Here is a 9,938-nt window from a genome sequence, read left to right as displayed (position 1 = left end):
AGATCTTCGCACAAAAATGGTGCTGCTTTCTCCAAACACCTAATTCCTTGCGCAGTTCTCCAAACAATTAACTCGTTGCGCCGTTCTCCAAACATTTAACTCCTTGCACAGATGACAATCTCCAAAACAAATGGTGTTTCTTTCACCAATCACTCACTTCCTCCAGGAAACATCACAATATCATTTCTTACCATTCTAGAATATTCTTAACTATTTATGGGATATTGTAGCATTTCTAAAATATCTCATTAGATCACCACAAGCCAATCACAGTCATTAATCTGTATACATCATATCTAAATAAAGAACATTACCACAACACAAACCAATCAGATCTCATTAGTGTGTATAGATGGTTACTGTAATAGCGCTACCAGGACCACCTAATGTTCTAAAATCTTCTGGGGCACTCCTGATCATTCTAGTAATATCCAAATGTTTCCAGAAATTTCTACATGTAACTAGATATGAATTTCTTGCTCACTTTAATCATTAGCATTCTAGAATATTCTATGACTTTCCAGAATATTCCAAATTCAAACAAATAGAGATAAAATATCAAAACAATTGAAAATTAATGTTTGATGACAAAATACATAACTTTTACTGAATATTATGGAATATTTTTGGGACATATAACAAATCTCAGAAAAAATATGTTCCAACACTCTAAAAGCCTAATTAGCCCATCAGCTGGCATCTATTTAATCACCCGTCTTGGAAATGGTTTCCTTCTACCCCGCCCGTCCAATCGTTGAAATGCATAATAAAAATTATGCTAATCGTCCGGGTTTTTTGTTGTTGTTTGTTTTGTTTTGTTTTGTTTTTGTTTTTTCAATTTTAATATAGGGTCCACAACTTATAAGTTCCCCTCTAAATATTTTTTAAAATAAATCGAAAAATATTTGACGAAATGCAAACCTGTAAAAAGATATCGGTAGCCTTATTTGTTTTCACATGTGGACCAAATTTCAGCGTCCCACATCATTGTGTTCAGTCACAATGGTTCATTATGTAAAAAAAAGAGACCGTTTTAAACAGTGTTAAAAGTTGCATCTTAGTCCATAGGACTCAATTCTCAAACAATACAGTAGGCCAGGGATATTCATGTGATTGTAAAAGAAAACTTAATCTTTGGTATTTTTCTTCTTCTTTTTCAAAAGAAAAGCAGGTGTTTAATTCTTTTCTTTTTTCTTTTTAATGATAAATGGCTGAGATGAGCATCTTTGGGACCATGTTAAAATGAGGTTGACCTTATCAATGAAAACACAACGCTGCAAGAGCTAACCCGAGGCTCCCGAGCAATCCAACATGTATGGAACAACATGGACCAGCAACGGGTCAACAGATCGCGGCGACGTTGCAATGCACTTGTCAACAGTGCAGGAGGACACATTCCCTACTAAACATCTAGACTTAAAGTTTTATTTCCAGATTATATCAACACTTTGTTTCAACAGGGTAACACTAAGGAAGTCTTCCATGGGTATTTGCGGCAAACTTGATGTTTCATACACTTTAATATTTGGAAGACTTCTCTTTAAAAATTTGGAAGACTTCTCTTTCTTTATGTCGTTTCATTATTAGTTGTGTCCTTTTCTATTGTCACTTTGCGTGGGTCATCAATTATGGCCCGCTAGCATTCCTTTCAGTTGGCAAAAAAACCGAGAGGTTTCTTCTGCCACCTCTTAACGAAGATTTTTCATCATAAACTCGTCGGACACCCACTTCTTCCTTTCTTTGTATATGTTTGGCGCCCTCGGCCGCGTTGGTACTTTTTTCTTCCCAATTTAATACGTGTAGGTACGAAGGGAGCGCTGCTGTGACTGGATACCTCACCAAATCATTGAAAGTACTGGTTTTGGGTCTACTGCCACTACAAACAAGTCCACGGGAGCAAGATAATTGGTTTTTTTAAAATAATTATTAAAGAAAACTTTAGAAAAGATATGATCATGTCATAAAATAAGTACGACTATGCATCTTTTCAAAACGTTGGGAGCTGTTGGGCCCAGCCTGCTGATCCGCTAGTAGCCTATTTAGCTCTGGTGGTAAGGAAGTATTCGTGCAGACTGACGCTGTTTCTCAAAAGGTAATCTAGATTTGTATTAAAAAAAACAAATTCTATAAAAATTCATTTTATAAAATTTACACTTTTGAGGAAATAAATTCCTTACCTTACCCTAGATCCACCCAGATACTTATTTCACATCGCTATTTAAATCCCAGGGGACTTCGAGACAGGGGCATGATCCAGGCCCGTGTATACGCACTTTATTGCCTGACAATGTAATAAATCATTAGGAATAGAACTTTTTCCTTATCCTATCTCAGAAAAAATGTTCCAACACTTTAACAGCCTTATTAGCCCATCAGCTGGCATCAATTGAATATTCCTGGAAATGGCTTCCCTTCTACCCTAGACTACCCCGTAGTCCACTTGCCCATTGTGCATACTCTGGATATTGTAATTAAGCTTAAAACTCTGATTTAATTAATGTGTGCACAATTGATAGATTTTCACATCTGATCTTTTCAGTCACCCTACTCCCTCTGTTTGTTAGCTTCCCAAGTGGACTACTGACATTGGATTGCGGTTTACATGCTTAACACGGCTGTCTATGAGCTTCTATGGATGAGATTGTCGGAAATCTGGCCTACTAAAATTGGCGATGATGTAATGCATCTTTAAATGGATCTGGCTTGTGATTGGTCGCCCAGATCTCGTTATGGTTTAAATCCTCCGGGTACCTGTCATTACCATTAATAACTACATGGTACACAAGTATGTGGCCTACGCCGCCTTTGTGTTGTGTAATTGCATGAACGCGTCAGTAAGTCAATGAGCGCGTCTTGTATTTGCTTGCGGTTAAATTTGATTGATAAACAAGTATGATTGACAGTGTGAGTGTTAGGGACTTTGCCTGTTCAAAATCACGTTTTTAATTGAATGTCCATAGTCTATTTTTAACCTGGAATTTCGCGATTAATAAACTGGCAGATTCTAAAATCAGAATTGTTCAGTACTGAAGTGCCAATACAATTATGACATTATGATATGTTGCATTCAATAATATAAGCCACTTTACTTTTACTGTCACTAATATAATTATATTAACTTTTTCATAACAATTTTATACTAGTATTTTGATGTATTAAATATCAGTATAATTTCGAGTTCAACTGAATGCTTTCATCATGATTAACATGCTTTTATTTATCAAAAATAGACTATGGCATAGTCTACTTCTACCCCGGCCGTGCAATGTTGAAATGCACAATATGCTAATCGTCTGGTTTTTTTGTTTGTTTGTTTGTTGTTGTTTTTTTGCTTTTGTGTGTTTTTTTTATTTTTTTTATTTTTTTTATTTTAATGTATACCTATATACAGAGTTGGGTGGATTTTTTTTTTACTCATGAAGGCGATTTTTTTCGTCTATAATATGTCTAGCCTTGATCAAGGCTTCCTCCTTGCTTTTTCTCTATTCATGCTCTTCATAGGACCCATGTATAATCAGTGGTAGAAGTAGGCCTATCATATACTGGACTCTCTCAAATTTGTAGTCAGGTGAGATTTTTTGTGTAGGACGCTGGCAACATGAGCTAGGGAGGAAGCATGCCTTGTGGGCGTGGTGGGCATTTTGCTCAAACACTACCCCTGCAGTGCACAGTATGCCTGGAGTAAAGTAAGATAAGAAAGTCCACTATCTGGCCTCAACAATTCAAATGTCAAATAAAGTTTTACAAAGTTATGATCATGATGAATAATTATTTCGAAATTACTTCAAAATTTTGTAACAGAAATTTTTGGAATATGTGGCAAAGCTTCCAAGAATTTTACATTCACTAACTATGGACGCCAAAGGACTTGAAGCAAGTCTATAATATGTCCTCCCTGGAAATCAAACGGTGCCCTCTAAGTTATCCTTATTTACCTAATTCATAAGCCATAGTAAAGACCTGGGGTAATGATTATAACCAGGGGCGTAGCCAGCTTTCTTGGTCAGGGGGGGCAAAATAAAATTTTTGGGGCACAGACGAAAAAATTGAAGTTGCATCATACAATACATAGAGACTGTATGTCTTCGAGCTTCCCGAAAAGGGCCTTATCGGGATGATTTGCGCGCGCGTAGCGCAAAAAAAAATGGTATTTTACACTATTTTCGCCCATTATCCGGCTAAAAAGGGCTTTATTGTTACAATTTGGGAAAATTTTTGTATTTTACACTATTTTGGCCCTGAATTTTTGGTAGAAAAGGGCTCCTTGCCCTTTTCTTTTCATTTGCCCTCCTGATTTTCTCTCTCATTTTTTGTCAGAGGGGCACTTTTTCTTTCATTTTTTGTCAGGGGGGGCACTCTGCCCCACCTGCCCCCCCGCTGGCTACGCTACTGATTATAACTTTGTTTTAACAGGGTAACACTGAGGAAGTCTTCCATGCATGGTATATGCAAAAGTTTCATACACTTTTGTATTTGGCAGACTAAAAGGGCTTTCTTATTTTTTATGTCGTTTTATTATTAGTTGTGTCGTTTTTTATTGTCGTTTTGCGTGGGTCACCAGTTATCAGTTCGGCCTGGGCATTCCTTTCAGTTGGCAAAGAAGCCGAGAAGTTTCTTTTGCAACTCCTCAACGAAGATTTTTCATCGACTCGCCGGACACCCACTTCTTCCGTTCTTTGTATGTTTGGTGCCCTCGGCCGCGTTGGGTTTTTTCTGCCCAATTACATGTAGGCCTATGTACGAAGGGAGCGCCTGACCAAATCATTGAAAGTTCCGGTTTTAGGTCTACTGGCACTACAAACAAGTCCTCGGGAGCAAGATAATTGTTTTTTTATAATTATATAAATAAAACTTTGTCAAAAAAATTCCTTAACCTATCCTAGATCCACCCAGATACTTATTTCACATCGCTATTTTAATCCCAGGGACTTCGAGACAGGGGCATGACCAAGGCCCGTACGCACTTTCTTGTGTGTGCAAAAAGCCTTTAATCGATGACACACACAAGCACTCTACATCCCCGTGAACCGCGGACCACTCGGCAATGGGGGACCGTCCTCGGTTAGTGGAGGTCTGCAAACGACCGCGATTGCATGTAGGCCCCTATAACGTATTTGCGAAATATGTCCTCTATGGTCAAGTAGGCCTAAGAGATATTCGTCCGCAGTTAGGCCTACTAGGTTAAATTCCATAACCACAAAAATACACAAAAAATACGTCCTTGATAGGACTATGACGATCAAGTACGTATTTTTATTTTATTTTATTTTTTTGGCAAAAAGTGGACTTGACCCCTAAAATTGCCCTTTTTTGGACTTTTTGAACTCCTTATCACCAAAAGGTGGACATTTTGTTAATTTTTTCTCTCACTTTTGGACAGTTTATGGAAATAACAGCAAACAATTGTGGGGGGTATTTCTGTTTAACAATAGGGCACATATAATTGGCCCATTCTTGACAATTTTATCATGCCTCTTCCAGCTTCTTCCTTCGTACTTCGTACTTCCTTCTTATGTCCAGCGTCTTAGTATCCACACTGTGCTTTTTTCCATGCTATATTCCTACCCATGTTGGTAGCTCGCAGGTAGTAATCAGTTTCCCAGTCTGTAACACTTAATTTAGAGCAAAGGGCCTAGGGACCACATCATTATTTTTTTTTATAGTTTCTACTTTATAGCTGTTACCAGGGCCTATATATTGCATAGCCTGGCTATACAATATAGCTATAATAGCCCTATCATTAAAATGATTGTAATCTAACTATCGCGCCTTAATTTATTTTCCTCATGTTGAAAAAAAATTGATGCGACATGATGGTATTCATTTTCACCTCATATATTTCACTAATTAACAAAATAAGATATCACCGTTATCTGTCATTGCTTTTGTGAAAATAATGACTCTGCAAAGAATTATATGCCTTCGAAATATGATATTAATTGGTTAAACAAAGTTTCACTTACTTACCATGCTCACACACAAAATTTATTATAATTTACATTAGGCTAAGTAAAAAATAAAACATGTTTCACGTCCGGGTTTTTGAAAAAAAGGAGGAAGAGGGGGCTTTTTATTTTCTATTTTTTATCGCAAAATTGGTGTAAATACCCATACTTAGAGCTGTTTTAGCGTACAATCCGTACATACAATAATGCCTGGAAAAAGGAGGAGGCCCTTTTTTATTTGTTGTTCTGAGAGTTACACCCCCTCTAATGATCACAAAACCTTCCTAAGATGTTTCTTGTATCTTAACAAGGCTATAGAAAGCATCCCAACTTCCTAGACATATTTTTTGAAAAGTTATAACTGAATTTCAAAAAATAAAATTTATTTGAAAACCTCAAAAAGGAAGCGGGAGGGACGTGAAACATGTTTATTTTTTTATTTGGCCTTACCGACAAGATAATCGTTAATATTTGGATGTAAGTAAACACCATTCTTTGCACACAGTTGAAGTTGGAATACCCGCAGTCTATGGAATATCTATGAAACATTCCAAGCATACATGAACTTTTCAGTAGAAAACTAATGGCTATAGCGTACTATATTATTTGAACATGGAAATATACAAAGTTGAGAGAGAGCATGCAGTTTAATATGCGTCAAACCATGGAAATGGACCGGAGCTGAACGAAACCTTTTACATGCTAAAATAGAAAGCAAAATTGCATGGTGTAATAAAATTGAGCAACAGATATATGGAGTGGCTCCGGAACCGGTGAGACCCGGGGTGAGACCCGCTCCGGATGGGGCTCCCCAATAATTTTGGTGGTCATTAGCCTCATACCCCATAGGGCCCTCACATGACCCCATCCATGTTAGCATTAGACGAAACAAAACTTAATTTTACACCCGGATTTTGTAATGGTATATTAAACATAAATTGATATTAAATAATTATGCAGAATCGGCTTTCACAGTCAAGATCTTAAAAGTACTAAATGCAGCAGGGTCCCCTAATTTAAAATCAAATATAAATGTATTTCTAGTATCTTTGTTTTTACTTAAAACAAAATGACACCTTGACTCTCCGAAACCAAAGGTCCTGTGCAATTTGATCTGATGGTCGCGTGCTCGGACTGCACGTAATTGACCTGAAATTTGGCCTTACTCCGGTCATGTTTAATGCCCGGGGGGTTTCTTCAAAATATTTTGTACGGAGATGTGCCACTCACACTTTCTCTATATCTACTTTTTGCTACCCATCAGTATACCAATTTAAAAAAACAACACTCAAATATCACCCAAATTTGCCATGATTGGGCACTTTTAAGGGCCCTTTTGCCAGAATGCGCCCAATTGGGCGCATTGGTCTTCACTGAAAACCCACCATCGATATACCAACATCGCTGAAAAGGTACCCCAAAACCGTGGCACATGGGGTGACATCCCCGTATCCCTTTAACCAGGGAGAGACCCCCGGGGTTCAATGTAAGATAGCCAGGACATGCAGGAGGGGAGTTCTCTCTGCTTGATGTACCGTTTCGGCGATTATATCGATGAGTGGGTTTCAATTTCTGAAATGAATAAAGTTCCTATAAAAGGGAAAGGTCCATTTTTTATTTCTCGAAGTTAGACTAGACATAAAATAGGCAGTTTGTCTTTTTCAATTTCTCAGGAACAGGGAAGTTTATTTTGGTATTTTCACACCTTTGGAAACCCCTTGCTGTTTACTGAAAATGATATAGCAGACAAAACAATAAGCATTAAATTGGTTTCCTTCAATTTATTGAATTAAAACTGACAAAATAGTCTTTTGGTCTGAGGGGAAATGTGGATGTGTGGGGTGGGTGTGTCGGGTGGATATGGGTGTTGGATGTGTGGTGCGTGACGTGACCAAAGAGAGTTTTATATTTTTTGATATTTTCATACCTTTAATCGAATTAAGAAACTTGCTATCTACTCAAGATAGCAAAAATTAAAATTGAAAAGGCATGCTATCTTTCATGCTAAGCTAAGTTCTTAAATGGGGGAAGATCAAGAAAGTTTGTTTTAGTATTTTCATACCTTTTATCAACTTTTTTGTGAAAAAAATCTACATGCTGTCTACTGAAGATTAACATAACCGGTGTCCTTCAAATTCGTGTTTTATAACCGAAAAATGGCCTATATTAGTGTGAGGGAAATGTGTGTGTGGTTGGGAATGCGTGACCAGGAAAGTTTATTTGGGTATTTACCTTTTTATCAAAACTTTGATAAGCTTGCTATCTACTCAAGATAGCTAAAAATAAAGTTGAAAAAATACAATATAGAATACGCGAATCTAGCCCTAACGAGCTAGGTCACCTGACTCCTCCAACATCCCAGTAACATCAGTTGGCACCAAAGGTCGATGGATGTCGGCCGCAGGCCACCACAACTAGAAACAGTAAGTCGTGATAAATTGGTAGTAAACTTTTCATTCATTCATACAATATCTTTCAATTTCTCATTATGGGGTGCGGGATGATCGAGAAATTTAATTTTGGTATTTTCATACCTTTTACCAGGAAAAGCATTTTGTAAGGCAGCATATAATTATATAATAACAACACTTCATGTCACACTGTATTTCAAGGTAATTCGATATAGGGTATCCAATAACCTTAGTACCCCTGAATACCTGTCTTCAAGAGATCTATCATCATACTCAACGCAAAGGAGTCATCCCCTAATTGTTCTCTCTCTTTTGGCCACTTGAGTGTACATGGTTTCCTCACATTGATTTTGGGGCCTCCAAATTTTGGCCTGGTCTAGGACCCCAAAAAGCTAAATCCAGCCCTCTCCGTGGCCCTGGTTCTTTATTTCAGTCCTAATCAGTAAAAACATTCCATAGTCATTTTTATGAAATTAACCTGTACTACGCCTTCTAGCTAAAAAGGATTCAAATATCACAGATAGGCCTATACTTTTGTAGGTTCTGTGGTTCTTGAGATATGTTGTAAAGAGGGCTGAAACAACAACACTTTTGTAAAACGTACATAACATACATACATTTATAAAAATCTACATGCTGTCTACTGAAGATTAACATAACCGGTGTCCTTCAAATTCGTGTTTTATAACCGAAAAATGGCCTATATTAGTGTGAGGGAAATGTGTGTGTGGTTGGGAATGCGTGACCAGGAAAGTTTATTTGGGTATTTACCTTTTTATCAAACTTTGAGAAGCTTGCTATCTACTCAAGATAGCTAAAAATAAAGTTGAAAAAATACAATATAGAATACGCGAATCTAGCCCTAACGAGCTAGGTCACCTGACTCCTCCAACATCCCAGTAACATCAGTTGGCACCAAAGGTCGATGGAAGTCGGCCGCAGGCCACCACAGCTAGAAACAGTAAGTCGTGATAAATTGGTAGTAAACTTTTCATTCATTCATACAATATCTTTCAATTTCTCATTATGGGGTGTGGGATGATCGAGAAATTTAATTTTGGTATTTTCATACCTTTTACCAGGAAAAGCATTTTGTAAGGCAGCATAATTATATAATAACAACACTTCATGTCACACTGTATTTCAAGGTCATTCGATATAGGGTATCCAATAACCTTAGTACCCCTGAATACCTGTCTTCAAGAGATCTATCATCATACTCAACGCAAAGGGGTCATCCCCTAATTGTTCTCTCTCATTTGGCCACTTGAGTGTACATGGTTTCCTCACATTGATTTTGGGGCCTCCAAATTTTGGCCTGGTCTAGGACCCCAAAAAGCTAAATCCAGCCCTCTCCGTGGCTCTGGTTCTTTATTTCAGTCCTAATCAGTAAAAACATTCCATAGTCATTTTTATGAAATTAACCTGTACGCCTTCTAGCTAAAAAGGATTCAAATATCACAGATATACTTTTGTAGGTTCTGTGGTTCTTGAGATATGTTGTAAAGAGGGCTGAAACAACAACACTTTTGTAAAACGTACATAACTCATTAACAACAACAATGAATCAAGCAAGTTTTCA

Source organism: Amphiura filiformis, chromosome 7, assembly GCF_039555335.1.
Source record: "Amphiura filiformis chromosome 7, Afil_fr2py, whole genome shotgun sequence".
Classification (NCBI taxonomy): Eukaryota; Metazoa; Echinodermata; class Ophiuroidea; order Amphilepidida; family Amphiuridae; genus Amphiura; species Amphiura filiformis.
The sequence above is the reverse complement of the archived record's forward strand: the minus strand, read 5'-3'. Positions refer to the sequence as shown.